At 40.6% G+C, this 23417-nt stretch overlaps 1 protein-coding gene across 1 annotated transcript in view; it reads right to left on the bottom strand.

The window, feature by feature from the left end:
* The window catches only part of nlgn2b (neuroligin 2b), a 99037-nt gene extending 96858 nt beyond the window's left edge, over positions 1 to 2179 (bottom strand). Inside the window, exon 1 of the mRNA XM_050041283.1 lies at positions 1339 to 2179. The gene's annotated coding sequence lies outside the window, so the exon portion shown is untranslated. The remainder of the gene's footprint in view (positions 1 to 1338) is intronic.
* Between the last annotated feature and the right edge of the window lie 21238 nt (positions 2180 to 23417).

Genomic DNA, 23417 nt, shown 5'->3' with positions numbered 1-23417 from the left:
AGCAAAGGATCACCCTAATTTGCCACCAAATCTTCCAGGTCCACTTGCTGAGAGAATAAGTAGAGACAAAATGGATCCATTACAGAAATAGATAATCAAAGTTTGGAAGGAATACAGGTTTTAAATGTTTCTCAAGAGACAATTTTGGGATCCTGGGTAGGCCTACATGTCTGCCAAATCTGTGAACTATACACCATGTACTTTTCTCTTAAAAGTAATAACAACATTTAAATTAAAAATGCACTGAATGAGGCAAATGTACGACATATGTGAAGCCCATGCAAGTCCTCAAAATCTTCAGCCATGTTCTGTTCTATCTGAGTAAGTGTCCAAATGCCAGTAACCAGGTTGACATGACGCAGGCTTAAGAAAGCAATCACAGCTATTCCAACAGTACATGAACAAGTGTAATACCAAATTCAGCTAAAAAAGCTACAAAATCCCTTTATTGGTTTTCTGATGGATTTTAAATGTCACTCCTCTATAGCTAGAGGCACTGAATCAGTGGAAAAAAAACACATTTATTCCCTAAAAATGAAAATATACCATTTCTCATCCATGACCTGTCAGAACAGAGGTCCTGTTGTCTGCCATTAACTGAGCACTGCCCAACCACCACTGAATATTAATGGAGCCTTTCCCTGGATCATCAGAGTGTGTGCATTTAATTCACAATCCTATCTGCATCTTCTAGGGCACAGGCTTTAGTGTGTCTGTGTGAGTGCATACTGTGTGTGTGTCTCGGAGTGTGTTGTGGGTTTGTTCATGAGAGAGGACATCTTCTGAGTTCAAGGCCTGTCACACACATTGGTTGAGATTATTGCAGCACAGCAGCATGTGTGTCTAATTAAGCCGTAACACAGACATCAATAAATGGAATAAAAGCATTATCACAATCATCTATAGGACACTGCTGGAGCCCAACAGAGGAGAGCAGCCGGGCTGATTGACAGCCCATGTAGGCTGATTGCCTACATGATGAGTTGATTCCAATTAAATCACATGAATATCATCTTGTTAGCAGCAGGGTTAAAACGACACAATGCTGATGTGGAAGGCACAAAGTGGACTGATCATGTTAAGATGTGACAGCTTATCAACAGGCAAGGCCAATGGAAGGCTCCCGCTGAAAAGGAAGAAAATATGTGCTATAGCAACAAAGTGGCATGAGGATTTACATTGAAATCTCATTCCCCAATTGTGACAGTGCGTCAAGATGGATAACGTGCGCAATGTGCGAAGTCACCAAAGCGTACAGATTGCGCACACATAAAACCCATGATAGACAGAAAAAATCTCCAGTCACGTTTAGGAGGTAGCGGTGGACATATGGCTTACCTAAAAGACTCGATGTGAGCACTGGAATTATGATGATGACGATGATGATGGCCCGTCCATCTAAACACGATTCTTCTTTTCTATCCTCTGCCGGCGTGTCGATGATGTTTTAACTAGGCCATTTCTTCCCTGATCGCAATTATTTCTCAGGAGGGTAACGCGTCGCAGGCTTTCGCACATCAGTACACCTTCTCGGTGTCCGTCTTTCTCCGGCTTTTCCAAAAAAAGCACACCTCATACTGCCCCCTCCTCCTCTCATCCCTCTCTGACAACACCCTGCTCTGTTCCTTATCCACAGATATTTGACTTTTATAATGTTGAGATGCAGCAGCGAGTGTGATTCAAACAGGAGGGGGGAGAAAAAAAAGCGCTCACAGTAAAATAAATGCGTAACGCTATAGCATCAAGACTCTGCGCGTTGCCTTAAAAGTCAACGCAGTGATCTGTCCTCTTTTCCCCATTTGTCCATGCTGATAATAATCCACGGTATCTGCCCCGCGGCACCGCGAGGGCCTTCAAAACACCGATTGTTTTGCCTTAAAATGTGAAATAGCGCTCTAAAGACACCCCACACACAGAAAAAAATCAGGTGTCCAATCTCTTCTTTACGCGCTTGCGTGGTGCTCTCTCTCTTGGTTTCACTTGGTTTCTGATGCTCTTCACAGAAAACACAGGCTCAGACTGAGACACAGCGCAGGGATCTTCCGTTTAGCCTTCATGCTTTTAGAATGGCACCATAAGTGCTTTAAATATTAGGATGCAGTGATATAATTTTGCAGCCCGATGCCTGCACTGAAGAGGATCCCACAGCTTCAACAGTCACTCTCCCTCTCTCTGTCTCTCTCTCAGTGCGGTTCCGTCGCCTCTCTCGCTCACAGGACACCACTTGCAATATTTCAATCTCACTGCTAGTTGTCATGACGAGGAGGTGCGACGCATAATTCAATGAACAGGCGCTCGCTCTGCTGAAATCGTCATGTGAGAGAAAACAAAACTGCATTTGAAACACAGCGGAGAGATTTGCTTTGATTGTTTTTACATGAGGATCTGCACCATGGCTGACGTCAGATTGTTTTTTTTTTCTATAGTGAAATAATAATGTTTAAAGATCCAAATACTACCACCAATGACAGAATAGCCATTTATGATATATATTTCTATATACTGCATGTAAAATGTCTATTTAGAGGTCCCATATTTCCCACGGATTTCCTTTAAAGTATGGCATTTAACTGTGAATATACAAGACTGTTCCTGGAAAGGAATTTGGTGATACATTTTAGGGGGAAAAACGGAGACAGTGTTCTACAGCGTAGCTACACTTTCACTTAAACCTGCATTAACTGATTTGGCCACTTGGGGGCAGCAAAAACAAGCTGTAAACGCAGCACTGACATATAATCAAACAGCTGTCCATTATTTACACATCTCGCAGACATGAAGCAACATCATCATTTTGAGTTCTGTCCATCTAGCTGAGGCAGTGATATATTGGGGATCCACTCTAATATTCAGATGTGTTCAAAATGTAATCATCAAACTTACCTAAACTGTTCTTCGGATGTATAAAACCGGATTGTAGGCTACCTCAAATTATGTGTCCATTCCTCGATTACCCTGTGAGTTATTCATATTTCTTTAGTTCGTAAGGGTCCTCAGATCAAAAAAATCAAAAAGATTTTTCATAAAAATGAATCCAAGTTGTAGGTATTGTTTAACAGGGTAAAGTGGTGTGTCGGTACGCCTGGTGCCGTAATCCTCAAGTGCTGTAACTCACTCTTTCTCTGATGCCCTATCAGTCTGAATTAGATCAAATGAATGATTCAGAATAAATATATCATCTGAAGCCTAATTTTTAGACAAGTAATAGCCACATTGGTTTATATAAACAGTTTGATTGTATTTCTTGATCTGACACCTGTCCCATATATAGGCTTGTTAATTTCAGTGATTCAAGCAAACAATAGCCCAGGCTATTAGTTGAAACTTTACAGTATTACTACTGGTTCCGGTATCATGGTGTGGTTTGTCCAAGTAGTGGTGCCTTACCGCTGGAGAAGCCCTTGCTCGACTGTTGTGGGTAGATACCATCAATGGCTGAGTCTGAAATCTTTCCCTACTCAAGATATAGTCCACTAGTGAGTTTCCCATTTTGAAGTGCTATCCAGGCTAATAGAGTGCTACAGAAATAAGTCATTAATCCCAGAAATAAGGTAGCATTTTTGCACTTCACATTTCTTCGTCATGAAGTCTCATAGACTTTTTTTAATGGGTTTTTGTTTAGATGCCTGAAATAAGGTTTGTGATTAACACAAGCTGAAGAGACTTTAATGTTTTGTTCAACATAAAACACATCAGTAAATACCTCACTCGTGATTTTTGAAGCTTTAATGTGTCCTAAAGAAGGCAGTTACATACAAGTGGCAACTTGAGACTACAGAACATCATCACGCTTTACAGTCTCGTTGTGGTAGGCATGTTAAGTTATGTGACCGCGGTGTAGTTCGTTTATAGCCTAACGTTAGCTTTTTACTTCTGGCGACTGCAGTGGGTTTCAAAAATCATAAAAGTGGTGTTCATTTGTGAAGTATCATAAAGATTTGTTTGCCACAGAGCTTATTTTCAGCAATAATCCAAAATTTAATAGAAAAATTCTCATTGGCTTTTGATGAGGGAACCAGGGCAGCACTAACTTTCGCATTGGCCTACAGAAACACATCATCCCTGAAGCATTCTATAAAGAGTCTCTTTGCCATGTAGTCATTTCAATGCGTAGTTGTCAGTGACAGTCCCCGAAGAGATTAAAAATAAATTGGTAATTGATATTTTTGTAATGCGTTTCATTGCTTTATGTTGTATTCAGACCAAAGGCTATGTGAATTTTCAAGTCGGGTTACTCGCACGGGTTTGAATGCTACAATATTTTGTGTTGACTCGCTTCATATGCATGTTTACCTCATGTCATACATTTGTGAAATTGCTGAATCAATGTCTGAACTTCCACGGGTACATCCTCAGCATCATACTTCCCCAGAGGATCTCAATTCTGATTGGTTATTATGGCACGAATTGGTTGCTGAAGTTCAGGTCTTTCAACTCTCGCAAATAAGCATATGATGTGAAATTGCGCTACGCGCTTCATTCATGCAGCTTAATTTGCATTTTTTGCATCATTTGCGTTGAGTCCATCCAGTCTTTTGGTTATCTTCTTGCAATAATTTGCTCAATTCCTTTATAGGACATTAGTTAGCTAGCATACATTTAATTTACATTACAGCTAGCGTAATTTAATCCACTGTAAATAAACCAATATTGATTCTAGCAGAATTCCAATTTATTGCTTTAAACTTAACAAAATCAATGTTTGTTTCATTGGACTGTGACCATGGTAACCCTGATGGAAAATGGTGGGAGCTCAGGGGTCTTGCTCACCACAGAGGGGAACATGGAGCTTGAGATCCACAGGCAGATTGGTGTGACGTCTACAGTGATGCAGACATTATCGAACCGTGGTAGTGAAGGGGGGAAGCTGTGTGTGAAGGTGACACTCTCAATTTACCAGTCATCGATCCACTTTCCAACATTGCAGCAATCACCTATGGTCATGAGTGAGGTGATGAAACTGAGGATGTGTGTGGCCAAAACTGGCTCCTTTCACAGTGTCACTGACTTGTGGGAACAATGTGAAGAGCTCAGGCATACAGGAAGAGCTCAGAGCCAATGTGGCTTTGTGCCGAATGAAGCCTGTGGAGGTGGTTCAGCCATCTGATGGGGTTGCCCCCAGGACACCTCTCTGGATGTCCTCCGGGCATGTCCAACTGTGAGGTGAGCCGGGGCAGACCGAGAGCACGCTAGAGGGATGAAATCTCCCATTTGGCGTGGGAATGCCTCAGGATGTCCCAGTAAGCAGAGGATGTGGCTGGGGAGAAGGACACCCGCTTCCCATACAACTCAAAAAACAATGTACAGCAGAAAATGGATGAATCGATGGATGGATGGATGGATAAATGGATACCAGAGTTTACTATGATTTTTATAGTTATTGATTGATTGAACCTAAAGTACAAAGCATTGATTTTCTGCTCTGTAAAGCTGTAATTCAGTGTCAGATTTACCAACAAATTTCTCATAAAATTACATACAAAATATCAGATGGTCAAATAATGTCAAAAGGAAGACAGACTTATCAAAAAGAGAGTGTGAAAGAAAATCTGATAGTAAACAAAATAAAACGTGTCAGTACTGGAAAAGCGTTTTAAAGATGGAAAGAAAATGTTGCTAATAGTTAAGTCTCCTGCTAACTGAAGCTTAACACTCTCTGTGGCTCCAAGTTCTCATTTATATAGCTAACGTTAGCCAGAGCCTCCGATCACAGTGTGTTTTCCACTTCACTCTCCGCTGCTACAGACCACCTCACCTGGAGGAGAGTGGGTAGCTGCTCCAGAGACTGACCCAAGTCAGCGGCCACAGCAACCTGAATCCAGCCAGTGTAAATCCAAGCTCCAGAGGACCAGCCAGTCGGGACCCCCCACCAGATTGGCAAACTTTCTGTTGCTGCCATCACACAGGTTAGACCTAATGCTGCCATTGGCCACCAGCCTGCTGTGACACCTGGTGCTAGGGGGTTTGCCCTGGCTAACTTCAAGCTGCTACAGCTGCTTACCAAAGGTCTGTACCCCAAGATGCTGCTGGCTCTTTTCTCAGGGAAGCAGTCCACAGTGGCGGGGAGTGAGGCGGAGGGATGGTGGGGTGGCTAGCAAGCCAATTCTTGTCTCATCTGTAGTCTGATAAACAGAAAGAGAGTGGGGCTGAGTAAATGCCTTTCGCAAAACACTGCCCGTGGTCATCCGGTGGGAGGAGTTTAGGACACAGAGGAGAGAGTTGCAGGAGGAGAATGTATTTTCAAGTTCTGCTGTTTCTTTTTCTCTTTCAGATTTCTGCCTACCTACCTGCCTACTAACATCAGTGTTTTACAGATTATACTTAACCAAGCAACAACTATTTTCAGTAAAATGTTTTGGAAAACAATTTTACTTTCTAATAACTATGTGATTAACTGCAACAAGTTTGAGATCAAATGTTGTGTCTCAGAAACCTTCTTTAAATCAAACCTTCTTTCTGACAAGCTTCACAAAGCCAGAAAATTTATAGCTAATAAAAAAGATATCACTGTGTCCAACATGCACCAATTTTGATGAGTAACTGACCGTAGTGATAAAAGGATAGAAAAGCCTTGCTGTGAAAGAGCAGAATCTCACTCAAAAGCCACATGCTAGTTAGCACGACTATTATATAATGGGTCAGTATGGAGGAAAACCATTCGTCAATAGTCTTTGTGCAGGGGTCAAATCTCAGGTGTCATTAAATGAGAGCGGAGATACTGTAGGTGCTAAGGTATCTGGAGCTCTGAGCACTTATCACAGGTTAGGGAGGAAATTAAAGCGCCAACAGCTGTAGGACAATCATCTGCTTACTGACTATTAACAAAAAAGCTGTATCTGCCTGGACTGGCCCTGGAGTTTTTCTGTCATAACCTGTGTGGTTTTTTTTTCTTTTTTTGTGGGATTGCATCACAAGATCGAGCTTTTCATCATCACTTGACTAGATGGGAGAATAGTGAAACTTTGCACTGCTGAAATGAACTGTAGGCTGGTTTGGCTTGCATTCAGCAGGGTGATATAAGCTTATTGTTTCCTAAATCAAGGTTGTGCATGCTGCTCCGGTGCCCTTTGGTCATAGGAGTTGAAATGCAGGAGGAGGTGGAAGAATGGATGAGGCAGAGGGCCTGCTTGAATGCCTTTGATGTGCATTTAATAAAGCATGGCGCGCTCAAGTTTGCACTGTGTATACTTCACTGTTGTTCTGAAAAGCTAATATCAAAAGTCAGTTTTACATCCAGGGTACAGCACTGCTAATATTTCCACTGTCAGTTTCCACAAAGGAGAATGAGAGGCAGTGGAGGCTATAATGTCGTCAAATGTTAGTATTCATCTTAGAATGTTAACAAATCTTGGTTCTAAAGCTCACTATTAACTTAAATCCAACCACCTTGTTTGAACTCAAACTGTCTTTATAATTAGACAAAAATAATAATGCAAAATGGAGAAAATGTAGAAGAACACTGGGCTGTATAAATCTGCTTCTGACATGGAAACACAATGGAAGTATAGAGCTGAAGGCAAGATGATGACAAAATCAATGTACTGTAAATTAGGTTTGCACCCAGTAAACCAGTATAGATACAGACAGTAAAAGACAATCGGGAAACAAAGTTGCTGTGTAACTGAAGGAAACAAATCTGTTCATCGAGGCAACACACAAGAAACTGAGGGGGGTCACAGGATTTAGTTCAGAGATGCATTCATGAAGAGATGACGCATTTCCACTGTTCAGTTGTTGGAGAACAGCTCACTCTGCTGGGTCAAAGTTAATATTGCATCTGTGGGTGCTCAAAGCAGCACTGATGTTTTAGATTATTGTTCTGTATGAGTTTTGTTCTTGAACACAATTAAAGATGACATCAACTGTTTTTGAAAAAAACAAAACAAAACAAGGGACTATAACCTTTAAAGGTCGTAAGAATGAGCTGAATACAAAGTGTCATTGTAATGCTTCCTACGGTTGAGTGCGCAATTCTGAGCATGACACAGAGGGTTGTTTTTCTTAGTTTTTATATTTTATTTCCTTTGCAAAGTCTGCAGACCTCTAAATTGTACATTATTGGTCCCAGGCTCTTAAAAACAGCTCATACAGCGATTGTATAGTAGGACAGTCTTTGCCACCACTTGACCACCAGGGTTCAAGCTGCCATGATGACATCTGCGTGTCCAGCAAACTCAGTCACGAGCACTTTGAGTTACAACAAAGTTAAAGAGAGACTAACATCTACAGTAGCAAGCTAAAGAATCACAGATATTCTGGCAGTGATCGACTAAACATTGGATAAAAAGACATCATCAGAAACATTTTAATGAATACATACATTTATTTGTTTTCTTTTTTTACCCTTTTTTTTTTTTTTTTTACCACATCTACAGATGATTAATCAGTGAAGGGAAGCTAACAGTGTGAATCCAGAGATCATTTTACTTTTCTTTTTTTTTTTTTAATAATTAATATTTTATTAAACTTTTTTTTTTTTTTTCAAACATAAACAGTGTCACTGAGTGTTAATAAATCAAATATATGTACATACATAAGAGGGGAACACCCACAATAACTAAATAAAATAATAATATAAAAATGCATAAATAACAATACATAAGTAATTCTTAATATAAAAACAATAATAGAAAAAAAACTGCATTCCTACATAAATATGCACCACAATCTTCTCTTCTCTTTTACAAGCAGCAGATAAGCTCAGGCACCCAAAAAGTGTGCAACAAAGCACCATGCACATGGCGTATTATTCACTTCAAGATACATCTACACCAGCAATGTACAAGTAGCTTCTCCACCTCACCACGTTATACAGATTTATACAACTGCAGAGTTAAAATACAAAATACCAATTTCACAAGTCCTTTAATTTGCAGAGCCCACTCCCATCCATTTAACTGCTTTACTGCCTTAGAAAAAAATACTATGATAAGGTCCTCATACTGATAGCTGTTATAGAGAGAGTAGTGATGACTGGATAGATTCTTTTCACAATATTTGTTCCTTTGTGTTGATTAATGTATTGACCATTTTGAGGTTTGACACTTTTTGCAAATTAGACTGTCAGTTTCTCCGTGACTATTTGTAAAGTACATCCATTGATGGCTAGTGCTGCCCGCCCCACAAAACTTCTCTTGCTCTTCTCTTACATCTTGCATTACCAGTCATCATGTATGAGTTTACTATAGTAAAATATTCATTTTAATGCACTGATTCAGCATCTCACTTGTATGCAGGTGGGCTATGTGAGCTCAATATGATGTTACAGAGATGTTACTAAACAACAGTTCTTTGAGTAGCAGATATCCTAATTACCTCTGCAGCCTTGTGCTGCATTAATGTGGTGGAATACTCTGAAAAATGAATTCCCATTCATATTTAATGAAACCCCTGATCTGTTTCCTTTCCTCTCCATTCTCAATGTGTTGTTTGACCAATAGATGCATAAAGAGAACTGTATACAGTGTTGGACGTGGAGCCCCGTAACCATTAATTTGTGAAAGTTGCTCAGTGGCACATGAAGAACAATAAAATCTTTGGCATCATTAGTTTGATCTTCCACATCACTATGCCCACAACACAAGCCCACTACAAACTTTCGTGAGTCACGCAGCTACCTTCCAGTTTAGCAATCTGCTAACTTGAATGGGGATAAAATAATTTAATCTTGCGGCACTTTAAGTCAGTTAATTCAAAACATAACATTAATTGTATTGTTACAGATCAATCATAGTTTATTTCAAGTAAAGCAGCAGCTGTTCAACAGATAAATTATCTTTTGTTAAATATGACAAACACAAGGCTGGTAGTCAAGTAAAAGCGTTTTTGAGTTTCATGCATTGCCACCTTAGAAACCTTAAATGTAGCCATGATTTGACACTGAGAAAGCCCTTCTTGTCTTAGAATATTAATTTGACTTTTGACACTTTCACTCAGTTCTGATGCCATGTTTCCACTATCACAATGTTAAGCACTGAGCTGCTGGAAACTTGAGGCATAGCCACATTTATAACGGGTGAATGCAAGCTGAGTTACATGAATGGGCCTCAGATGAGTAGATCAAATTCAGTGTCATCTGAACACATGCTTCAAATAAAAATACACACAACTCAAGGACATCAGACTTTTTGTACAAAGGAGTTAAGTTGGTCAGTGCCACAAAGTTGGTTGTGCTGCAGGATCTTATTTGTTACTTCATTTCACATGTTTGACACACCCTGTGTTTTTTTAACGTTTCTGAATCCAAAAATCTTCTGATTATTTCCAGGTTTATACAAAATCTATTTTTAATGTGGCCTCAGACCTTTGGACTTTTGGATGTTTTAAATTGCCTTATGGCTACAACAAAAGATAATTCATCTTAGAGAAAAATCTGTTGAACAGCTGCTGCCTTATATGAAATAAACTATTTCCATGTGATTACACAAATATTGGCTTTATTGATCTGCAGCACTACAATTAACATTATATTTTGAATTAACTGGTTTTATACAGCTGCTTTCTATGTTGGAGAGCAAGTAAAATACTAAAATGTTCTTAAGTACATGGACAGTGTGGCCACAAGTTGATCAGGCTACCCCCTGTTTTAAAGACATAGCTGGCTGTATGTTGTCAGATTCTTAGGGTATATGAGTGAATAGGTGCGTGGACATGGTGACATAAATACATAATAATCTGTCTTTCATTTATTTTCTTAAAATGTAGTGAGTTCGAATCCTGTAAAAAAATAAATTAAAAAAAATGTACATTTAAAGGGCTGAATAGTTCATGTGTGTACTAAGTCTATTCAAACAGGCTTCAAGGATTAAAATGTTATTTCAGAGAAATAAGTTAAATTCCAGGAAAAGCAACTTGCTCTCTTTCTGTTATTAACATATCACAATATCAATCACAACAAGTTCGATTCAAAATGCGACTGAGTTTAAGTACGTGACTGGTTTCCTCTAACAAGAGTCCAAAGATGAATCAGGCAGGTTTTGACATTGTAATGAAAAACTGAACAAGGAGGCATTCGCAAGGACAGCTACATATTCTCTTCCTGGTTGAAAACAGCTGTTGTCACTACGACAACCACAGACACATTTGACACAATGGACACAATGTCAAGGTCAGCTCACATCCCAGCTACATCAGCTGATCTCAAGCTGCCCAAACAACTGATGGAGCAGCTGATTGATGAGGGGGAGTCAGCTGATGGGTCACATGATTCCCTTCAATGCAACCAATTGGTAAATCTCACTCAAGCTGCTCTATTTAAACTGCTTTGGCCTGCGAACTGTTGCTGCTTCCTCTGCAAGTTGCTTTGCAACCTACCTCCACCCCCAGCTCCTCCTTTTCATTTTGTGTGTGACTTATCAATGTCATTTCTGTTTGTCATTGATGTTGGCTCTGTTCTGTGCCTGGGGGGTCTTTGCTGCTGCTCTCCTGCCTTAGACTGTCCATGTAGGTGCATGGAAGGGCATGGAGGTTTGCTTCCTCTGCCTCAGGCTCTCATACTTAGGCTTTAGGGAAAGGCAGAGGCCAAAGAACAGAGCCATACCACCAAATATAATACCGCAATGGAAATAGTTTTCTTTGGCAAAAGTGGTCCTAACTGAAATGTCCTTTTGTTATGTCTGGCTATGTTTGTTTCTTTCTGTCTGCTGTACTGAGGTCTCTCTTGCAATCTTGATTGCAAAGAGATTACCTGATAAATAACAGTTGTATATTTAAATAAGGAAATACATGGTGGAGGAATGGTGTTCATCCAGACCTGGCAAGGAGCACTAAAGTTGTTCTGGAGGCTCGTGGTGGCCTGATTCCATACTAAGATGCGTCAAATTGGTTTTAAGTTGTCACCCATCTGTACCAAGAGCTCTAGTACATTATTGTGTCATTCTATTATCTATAATCAACCCACCTCTCCACTTTCTACATGCAGTCCATACTCCCTACCTATCACCTGTTGGAGCAGCTGTTCCAACTGAGATACAGACATAGTAGACACAATGTTAGATTGACTGTGCTCATTTGAAATAACGTAAAAAACAACATTTCAACAATGCCATTTTATGTGGATAACTTACTTAAATACGTTTACAAAGTGATAGATATTCCAACATGATCTTACTATGAATATTTCTAACACAATGTTAGCTAACTTAAAATAGATATATAAAATAGTTTCTTGGGACATCATTCACACGCTTTAAAAAAAAAACAAAACCTCTTATGTCTGTCTTCTGTAATTTGAGCAATTTGGACATTGTTAACATTTCATGTTAACATGTAGCTGCTGGCTGTTAGAATGGTTTTGAATGAGAGCATGTGAGGAGAGGCCAATTGGCAACCTATGGGGCAAAAAAATTAAGCCAACACAGAAGTACCGATCCACAGTACAGATCCACCCCTTGCTGTCACAGGGTGTGATTTGAAACCAATCGCAGCACCACAAACAGAAGTTTGTAATAGTCTTTAATGAAACCACTTGCAACACACAGAGCAGGCAAGTGAAACAGCGAGAGCAAGATTAATTCCTAGGCACTGGGCTTCCTGGGGCACAGGTTTAGTCAAGGAGCTTTGGCGAGCCACGCCAAAGCAGAGAGAAGGAGAGGTGTCCACTGGACGCACACAAACAGTTCAGTAATGTGCAGCGGTACAGTGATGGAGCAGACGGGAGGCGATGTTAGACGAGCAGAGGATCCAAAACCAGGTGTACACATTAGGAAAAGGAGTCAAGGATGCCGGGGCGCGCACACAAAAACAGAATGTGCAGCCATGTGACGAGGTAGTCCACAGCACAGGAATTCACAGGCAGCAGAACAGATACACTCACAGTGTAGAGCTAACTGGCAGTCCCTCCACTCAGCCATGGGGAACCGGCTAACAGAAACCAGGAATGTTGAAGCAGAGAACTTGGTCATGGACAGAAGGCTGAGTGGTTTACCAGGGAGCAGGTGAGGCAGGAGAGCCAGAGGCAGGCGAGGTCAGCAACAAGAAAACAGTCTAGGAACACACTGGAAAGTCTTGCATTGAATGACAAAGAACCATCTGGCAACAAGAATCTGTGAAGCTTGAGTATTTATAGTGGTGGGGAGTGATGAGGCACAGTCGAGAGCAGTTGGCTTGATGAGGTGGTTGTGGTGGACCAGCAGAAGAAGATGTGTGGACAGGTGATAGGCTGGCAGGTAGGTGTAGTGGAGAAGTGGGGTGAGTGAATATTTACTGAGTTAACTGAAAGAGTGGCACGTATGGCAGGTCAGAACTGCACACTGTGACACTCATTCCTCCACAGCTCCACCCCCTTGTCCAAATATGGTCACTTTTGGCTCCAAAAGATGGCGAAGGTTGAAATGCCAAACTTGAGGGTTCAAAACAGTAGTCCCCAAAGAGATGGGTGATGTAACATTGGCTATGTCCATTATTTGTATACAGTCTATGAGAGAGTGGAGTGGAGGGGAGTTGGAGAGGGGACTGGGGGCTTGGGGCATTGTTTTTGTGTGGTCCTGGTACATGCAGTATCCCATTTTTTCCCCCATATCATGTTAAAATTCAACCATAACTTTTACAATAAATGTGCAGGGAACATGTACCTTTGTCCCCCACTGTAAATTATGTCCATGCAGCAAAGTCCACTATTTTCTAATATATCATGATGATGAAATTATCAACAGCAAAAAAACTCTGTCATTATCACTTATCAAGGCCCCTGCATTGGTGTTTACATAGGGGCTGTTCATTTGTGTGAGTGTTTTGTGTGCTCTAATATAAGCTGTAATTGTTTGCATGCTAGCTTACTATCTACAGTAGCAATGCGTCTAAGGCCAAGGAGCATATCATTAGCCAACAATAATAGTTGGTGAAGCTATAGGTCATGTTATAAAAATCCCTGTTTACAACACATTCACTGTGTAGTATATCAACACTGTGTGGAACCCGGTCCAAAGCTGTCAGAGTATAGGGTTAGCTGCTCTGTCCTGCTTTCCAGCAACCCAAGTATCATTTTTACCAATATATCCATTATTATACTGTCATGTGCTTTATTGTACAAAGTATAATCTATAAATCTGGCACTCAAACCTGCAAATATACTATGATGCAATGACAGTGGAAAGAAACTGTAAACAGAAAACTAATATGTTTTAGCCATAGCCTCGTTTTTGGTTTCCATTAACCCTTGTGAAAAATATCTGTCTCTTTAGCAGATAAATGCACCACTATGTTCACCGGCAAGTCACTAACCTTGTCTGTAAGCTGTTAGGTGCTGAACCAACCCAATCACCAGAAAAAATCTTGACATTGTACTTTTCTGAAAATCCTGGATACGTTACATTTATTTAATAGCGGATACATTGAAACTTCATGTTTCCTTATATTTGAACAATACTATGGTAAACATGTGGTTGGGTTTAGGCACAAAAAACACTTGGTTATGGTTAAGAAAAGATTATGTTTTGGCGTAAAATACAAAGTTTTGGGGGTAAAATCACGGCTGGGGAAGCCATCGATGTCTCTGTTAAAAACAACCACTTTTAGTGGCACTATCCTGTTTGGAAATGCAGCCATGTGTCAGTAAAAGAATCACACTTTTTGTTGCACTATCCCCGCTAGAAAAATAGTGACAGTTGGCTAAAAAGCCGCTGGAAACACAGTGATGACTTAGTTAAAATCAAGTGGTTTTGTTTTTGTTGGGCTCAAACAGTGGTCTTTAGCATGGCGTCTTGCCTAGGTATCACACCATCCACCATCCCCTCCACCTCCTCATTACTTCACACATCACTTTAGAAACGTTGATATGATGCATATGAAACATATATGTAACATATATATGGTTTTCAGAAACATATAATGCCAACATTTTCCTTTGGCAACTGAAATGACTGAACAGTTATATAAAGTTAGTAAAGTTATGGGCTGTTCAGCTAAATATTGAGTTGAAACTCACTGTAAAACTCTGTAAAGCCGAGGGGAGCTGCAGATTCCGCTGATGATTCTTTGTAGGTTCATCCCTACCAGCGATCACACATTGTCACAGTGTCATTTGATACATGTATTGTTATACTAAAAATATTATACATATACATACATATATTTTACAACTGCTATAATTAATATAGCAGTTCAAAATATTTGGATACCTGGAAACAGGTGGCATTGCACTAAATGCATGAACTTTCTTAAACAATTCTTCCCATGAGTTTGACACAACTCTCAGCTATTGTGCCATTTTTATTTAAAGCAATACAAATGCCAAAATGTTGTCACTCATGTACATGTGCTAATATAGAGCCGATGCAGTACTACTACTGAGTTTTTGCACCCAAAAATCTTGACTTTGCTTGCCATGAATCTTTTTTTAGGTAGCTTGCAGTGAAGAAATCCACCATTGGTGCCTTTCAAAAAATGCTAAAGACACATTTTAACTAAAGCCGAACCAAAGGGAGACGTCCACGTGAAGAATAAGGAATGATATTCGAGGAGAGCAAATATTGAAAGGTCATTCAGCCCAATCTACAAGAGATGACAGAGAGAACATTTAGCAGCCTGATTGCAGATAGAAATGGGACTGGAATGATGATTTGTTCCCTATATTTAACACCCGTTTAATCTCTCTCCCTCTCGCCTTCCCTTTCTCTCCTTCTCACTCAGTCCCCCTCCCTCCTGTACGTAACTCTTTACAGTCTCCCTATCCATAGCTATGTCTTTAATAGGATGAGGGAAATCATGTTAAAGGATTTAAAACCTCTGCAGTAAAACGCTGTAGCTTTGCCAAGCTCACTCTGTCGTTCAGCTTCTCATTCTCTGTCTCCTCTCGAACACTCTCCTCTCTCTGAATTACTTAGCACCGGCTCATACTGCTCACTCCCACAAACTCCCGACTAATAACAGAGGTCCAACAAGGACGCTGCAATAAAAAAAGGATCAGTAGTAAATGTTTGACCATTTGTGTCAGTATGTTTTTCACATTAATGTACAACACATGAAAAGTTCAACAGTCATGAGAGCTTTTGTGAATGGAACATTTGAAAGATCTCAAAGAGCATTAAATATTGTAGAGAAGACTGCGCTGTCTCAATCTTCTGATGAAAAAAAAAACACTGTCTAACTGTCTAGTTTCGAGGAGCTCGACTTGAGGCTGCTGTTGGAATCAGAATTGTGAAACACAGAGGGTACTGCATGTACCGCCGTGTCCCAGTTTTCTTCATTGTATCCAAATTTGCCAAAGACCTCTTAAATCAGACGAAATCCATTCTGACTGGATTAAATACGGATACTGAAATTACACTACAATATGATGATCTGGGAGGAGCAATGTGTTATTTTTAATAGCTGTATTAGTATAACACAGATGGGACAGGGCATATGGGTCATCCATTGATTTAGTAAAGTAGATGGCACATTTTAATTAAACGTTTTGCTCTCCTTGCCTCGGTTAATACTGTATTTCCACACTGAAGGGGATGAGTGGTTTTATGTCACTATTTGTCCTTTATTTGTCTTTTCATAACAGAAAAAAGGCTGATGTTCATTTTCATTAGTGAGTCATCATTAAGTCTATAAAATCTAGAAAACATGCCCATCACAAGTTCACAGAGCTCAACATCATATATTAGAATTGTCATTCTGTCCAACCAACAGCCCAAAACCTGAAGAGATTCAATGTAGAGTAACATAGAAGAGAAACCAAGCAAATCTTGAGAAATGTACAGCAAGTGACTCAACGGGCTAATCAACAGCTTTGAGGTGTTAAACTCTTTAGATACATGCATGCATTGAATGTGATTATACCACAAATAATCTCCTATGATATCAATAGATAACACATCAAAGCCAACTCAACCTGCACTCAGGGCTCACCCATCAGATGTGAGCATTCCCTGAGACAGAATAATATTTTCAGGGTTTATCATAATGCAGATGGTAAGTAGAAATACAATTTGTTATGCACAGTGAATAACTTTTGTATTTCTTATGGTCTTTTTCACATTGCTTCAGTCTTAAATCAAAATGCACTGAATTTATTTTCCCATATTGTTTAAACCATAGGTGAATGGAAGAATGAGGCGGTGTCTGAATCCAGAAATGCCCTTGCTGTGTTTTTCAAGGATGCAGCAGACCTGCGAGTCAGTTGCGTTTCATGTACAGCAGGAGGTGCTGGCTGACTGCACTCCGCTTTCTTCCTCTTCCTCTAATCCTGTAGCGGCTCTGTCAGTGGGAGATAGTCACGGTCTTCACGGTCTGTGAGTAAGACTATCAAGGAGGAGAGGGAAACCAGGATCGAAACGGAAGATGGGAGGATACACAGGGACCGGCAAGGCAAATGGTGCTTTAGTAAGGTGTTAAGATGAAAAGTGGGGGTATAGGTGGGTAAAAGTGTGTATGTGCATGGGTGTGTGTGTGTGTGTGTGTGTCTGTGTGTGCTTGTGTGCATGCATGTGTGCTAAAGCTGGATGGGTGATCCTTAAGGACATGGTTTGGTTTAGCAGAACCACTTTTCTTCTCAGTGGCTGCCTCTCTCTTCTTTCTGTCCTCTGCTCTTTCTCTGTCTTCCCTGGCTGGCTTCAGACCAAACCTTGTTCTAGTGTTACACCCTCTCTCATGCCCCCTATGTCCATCTTCTCTCCCTCTTTCATCCCTCTCTCTCTCTCTGTTTTCTTCTTATCACTCTGTGAAATACTTCCTTATCCTATTCTCTCCCTGAGGCCTTTGTCTCTTGGAGGTGCAGGTGAAATTAGAGGATATAATTTCCTACAATCAGCAGAATCTGGTCCACAGCACCCCCCACCCCCTCCTGCTTCTCACACGAATCCCCACCGTGGCCAGGGGCAGAGGAACACCAGCAGTCTCCCTTCGCTCTGCCTTCCACATTGGGTCACTTTCATCTTCTGATCGCGGGGAAAGAACAAACCAACACAGAGGAAAAAGAGGCACTAATGAGGACGAAAAGCAGATGAGCGGATCTTGATCCGGTGTGTGTGTGATGAAATGGAGAGAGTGTACAGGGAAGGACGGAGAAGGTTAGGGTCAAATACACGGAAGGAAAGGAAGCATGTGAAGTACGAGGTGATGTGAAGGAGGACAAACTCATGCACAAACATATAACCAAACACGGATGCACACACGCACGTTCACGTGCACACGCTGCACATCACACACTGAACCAATCTGCCATGGATAAGAAGATTATGCCTCTGAGTTTCCTGGAATGTTCTCTGCTGTACCCCCTCATCTACCGCCACCCATCCCCCACCCTCACAAAACACTGTCTGTGTCTCTCCTCTCCAGGCTGTGGTGTGTGGACTCAGGCTCAGATGCCCCGATCTTCCACAGCTCAAGTTATATAAGCACAGCCCTGTCCTCTCCCGTGTCCCCAAAGCTGCCCACTGAGCACACCATTCCGGGCCCCGTCACTCAAACGCTGCTTCCGCTGGTCTGACGTTGCCCAGCCTGCGGGAGAGCCTGTTTGCAGTCAATTAACCTCACATAGCATCTCAGCCATTTAGCACCGTCTTAGATGCTTCAACAGCCTCAAACAACCAGCTTTATGTGAACTGAAAACAATACAATTCCAGGAGATTCTTTACCTTTTGGCTACTTCTGTTCTTTTTCTCTCATTTCATGTAAAACAAAGAGACTTTTTGTCAACCTCTATTGCGCCTTACTCCACAAAATGATGCTCAACCTCTCACACTGAGAAGGGATGATAAACTGTAATTATTTGGAGAACACCTTGCTCTGGGGGGGAAGGTGTTTTTCACCTCAGAACTTAGTGTTTCCTTTTCGCCGCCTAATGAAATCTATCCATCTTTCACTATGTCCTTGTTTCAACCCACTCACAGGGTGCCGGCACCCCCCTCCACTAACACTCATGATGGCTTCTCTGTTGCTCTACAATGTCTGTTTGTTGCCCGTACCCATTAATCTCCATTAACACAGGGAGAGTATTAATAGTTTCTGGGGAGAAAATTAAAACAGAGGAAGTGCTGTCCGGGTTTTTGGGGCAGATTACAATGGTCAGTGAATGGCTGATTTACATTTTTTTCTCCTTTTTACTTTATGTGCTTTTTTAAGACACGCGTTTGGTTACTGCTGTTACACAAGTGGTTTGATTTATTCATTCAGTTTGTTTGTTAAATCAGTGTTTATTTCAATCATTACAACTAACAATATCTGTTGATGACCTTTTCAAGGCAAAAGATGTTATTATTTTATTTTCACTTAATAAAATGTAACCTTTGATTACAAGCACTATGACAAATTATATTACATTTTTCTTCAATGAATGAAAATCAAACAATAATGTGAAAGACACATTAAGTAATTAAAGTTGAAATAGGCAGTTTAAAATGTTGGCTTCATGCATTACATACTTTGAGTCTACTATAATTCAAGTGGACTGAGAGAACACCAGACTTTTGATTCAATGGGAGCGAATCCCGGAGAAAAAGTTCTATTCCAGCATTGGCAGCAAATGCCTACATTGCAAAGTAACCCAAAAAAGCAAGACAGACTTATCAAAAAGAGAGTCTAAAAGACAGTCTGAAAGAGAGTCTGAAAATAAATCCATTAAAACCAGGTGTCAGTTTCAGCAAAGTGTTTCAGATATGGAGAGAAAATCCTGATAGTTTAGCCTTCTGCTAAGCCAAAGGCTCATGGCTGCGGCTTCAAGTTTAAATTTATGTGGCTAATGTTAGCTAGAGCCTCGGATCACAGTATGTCCTCCGCCTCACTTCCCACTGCTACAGACCACTTGGCCAGGAGACGAGCGGCCAGCATCTCTGGAGACGGTCCCCTAGTCAGCAGCAACCCCAGCTCTGAATGCCAGGATTAGCAAACCTTCTATTGCTGCTGTCACCCAGGTTAGAGAAATAGAATGCATATAAAGATGGCCGACACATCTCTGCCCACTTCTACAGTACAAAAATGAAGCCAAAATATCCCAGATACAGCCACTGCCATCTTGCGCTTGTTACATCATTTGGAGCCAGAGTCTGCGCAGTAGAGAGTATCAAGTTCCCATCAATACACGTGTCCAACTGCAAGGAAAAGCCATTGATTGCAAGCACACTAATTGGCATACATAGCTGTTAATTATGACATCAAACCCCTTATATCGCATCAAATAACCAGTCATAATCAAACTTATCAGAAACCCAAACCTTTCAACATATATCAGCGTGATACGAACTACCTAAAATGACAGAAGCTATCTTAGAAAAATTTGTGAGTTACTTTGGGTTTTTAATTTGGCCCATGTCCGCTAACATGGAAGTGGCTGGATAGCCAGCCACCAGAGGGCAATCTAGATGTTTTGACTTCACTTTCGGGGGGTGCTCTCATGTTGTCAATCTATTATACAGTCTATGGTCAGACCTGGCACTGCTGGCCACTAGCCCACTGTGACACATGGCACTGGGGGTTTTACGCTGGCTGAATTCAAACCAAAGGTCTGTCTACCGAGCTGCTGCCGAATCTTCTTCCAGGAAAGCAGTCCACAACAGCAAGGAGTGAGGTTAAGGGACCATGGGGTGGCTAGCTAGTTAATTGTTTCTCTCGTGTGGTCTGATAACCAGAAAGAGACGGGGAGCAGTGCAAAGAGGGGCTGAGCCAATGAGCTGAGGGAAACTCTACAAGGAAATAAGACTGAATAAATCAATGTATGAAAAATGCTGGGTTACTGTATGAAGCGCTTTAATTACCGTTTTAATACAATGTCTTATTGAAGACCTGTAAACATCTGTGGAATCACACACTGTAGCTACAGGTAAGTAAAACAGTATCCTCTACTGCTCAAAAATATCTATCACTCAGGAGTTGATTTAGCCAGTGGAATAAGAGTCAAGGGGGTAATATATTATCTGTTTTTCATTCTCTATCAACTTTTACTCTCTTGCTCCTCTCAGACTTCCACTCTGCTCTCTGCTTGCGTCATCCCTCTCACTCTGCTCCTTCTCCAATCCCTCCTACTTTCTGCTCCCTTTCCTGTATTATTCCCATTTGATCAGCTCTAGCAGAGACTATCACAGTCTATGGTGCAACATTTTCTCCCCACTACATTGTTAACTACAGTGCAGAACAAGAAGTAGACATTTTCTGAGGTGAGGATATAGTTTTGTGCATTTTACTCCCAAACCTTTCGAGACAAATCAAAGATAAACTAATTGGTGAACTTGAAATGTTCATTAGCATGAAATTAGTGACGTCTCTGACTTGAACGTCAACACAAAGAGGCAATAAAATGAGACACACAGTGGATGACGCATATAGTAGACAGACGGAGAGAAAAAGACAGAGACTGAAAGCTTGGGGGAGAAGAAAACAGACTCCTAGTGGGGTGTGACAAATTATTCCTTAAGCCATGACGCACTAGATGGGCTGCCGTCCGAAAACAAGGGCAGTAATTAGACAAAGAAGCCCTCTCAGACCAGAATGTTCCCATACGATCCAATAAAAGCATTGCAGTATTAAATGTTAATAATAAAAACAGTCAACTGTAGTTATGAAAAGAACAAACTGAGGCCATATCTTAGAGCACCTTATGGCACTATATGTTTACACTCATTTGTAAGACGCAAACCAGGTTTTAATTCACTGCCAGTGTTAATGGAGCTTGGACTTCCTCTCTTTAGGTACATAAAGTCTACTGTACAGACTTGAGAGTAATGCATTTTATGGCTCCTCTTTCCAGCAATTTGTGACTTGAGATTCATCTCAATTTATACTGCATATTGCCAAAAGCTTATGAGGTCTACTTCAGAGGCAGATTCAGTGGGTTATTAAACCCCGGTATTACCAGGATGTAAATTTTTAGTGCTCAATTTTAAAGCAAGAGCTACAATATGTGCTGTTCCTCAAATAAAAGCTTCTATCCCACAGATGGGAATGACAAACAGAGACTGTCCTCCCAAGAAAAACAAACAGCATCAGTTGTTGCAAATGCCCCAAAGTGACATGTTCACATACACGTGACAAAGCCCTCTTGAAAATGTAGTGCTTATGACACGAGCAAAGGAAGAAGTCAGGTGACATTGTTATAGAGCAGGTGGCAACCTCCGGGGCTGAAAAAAAGAAACCAATGGGGAGGTGCCATAAAATGCAGTTCCGTGATTGGCCACTTGAGGCTGGTTCCAAAAATGAGTCAATCGCCATAGACCCCCATGTTAGAATGCCCGACTTTACAGCAGAAACATGTTTACAACCTGGTACCAAAAAAAACAGTTTTGGTCTGTAGGAAGTCAGACGCCGAATACAGCCGACAATGGTGAGTCAACAATGCTAGCCACTGCACCACCATGAAATGGACGCTGAACCATGAACATAAATTACAGAAAGCCTGTAAAGCATTTTAATGAATTGATCTATCATGGGGTGTCGGTAGCTTAGTGGATAGAACAGGTGGCCCATGTACAAAGGCTTTGTTCAGCGGCCCAGGTTTGATTCCAGCCTGCAGCCCTTTGTTGCATGTCGTCCCCTTTCTCTCTCAAGCCATACTGTCCTAGCCATTAAAGGCAAAAATGCCCAACAAATAATCTTGAAAAAAAACAAAAAAACTATCATAATTAAAACAATTGGAGACTCAGAGCTAACTGATATATGGGTCTGATAATATTTTAATGAATCTACATCATCTCGGACATCATCATCATATTGTGTTTCTGTGACTTCCTGTACGAACTGAAGGTTGCTGGAAACTGCCAGGTAACTATCTGGCTGAATCCAAATGTCAGGACTTTACCGCACTTGCAGACTTGTAGACTTGCGGGGGCGTTCCCAAAAAGTCTGGGAGTGCTTAGGGCTGTCCAAAGTTACATTTCAGCCAGTCCACAGGGGCCTCAAGTGGACTTTTTTGCTGAATTCCAAATTCATTGCAATACAAACATGACGTTGTGGGTCTTTCAGCTGAAAAATATATATATATATATAAATATGTAAAATAGTTATTGATAGTTAACTTAACTATCAATAACTATTTTACATATTTATATATAATTTTTATATAATATAATATTTTTTATATAACATTTTAATAGACTTAACTAAGTTAAGTCTATTAAAATGTTAGTTGAATTGTGCAGATACAGAAATATGTAGAAGTATAGGCTGTAGAGGGACTGAAAATGCATTAAATTATTGTGGCCTATCAGGCTGTGCAGCGTAACAGGCTAAAAAACCAACAAAAGAAGGTTTCTAATGTCAGTAATACACAATTTATTGAGTTATAGTCCTGTCCTTATTAACAAACATTTCTGTTTTTGATCATTTGTAGCCTGTTACATAAAATGTATAAATACATTTTTGTTCAGTCACAAAAAAGGCTATATATGAGATTTACATCTGGTTATCTGCAGGAACAGATGAGTAAGCACTATCAATTAACTTATATGACATATGTACGAATATGACAGCAGCAATAGTTGAATGTTTCCATGGAAATGAGT

Source organism: Epinephelus moara, chromosome 3, assembly GCF_006386435.1.
Source record: "Epinephelus moara isolate mb chromosome 3, YSFRI_EMoa_1.0, whole genome shotgun sequence".
In the NCBI taxonomy this organism is placed as follows: domain Eukaryota; kingdom Metazoa; phylum Chordata; class Actinopteri; order Perciformes; family Serranidae; genus Epinephelus; species Epinephelus moara.
Note: the sequence above shows the minus strand (reverse complement) of the source record. Positions and strands in the feature narration are given on the sequence as shown.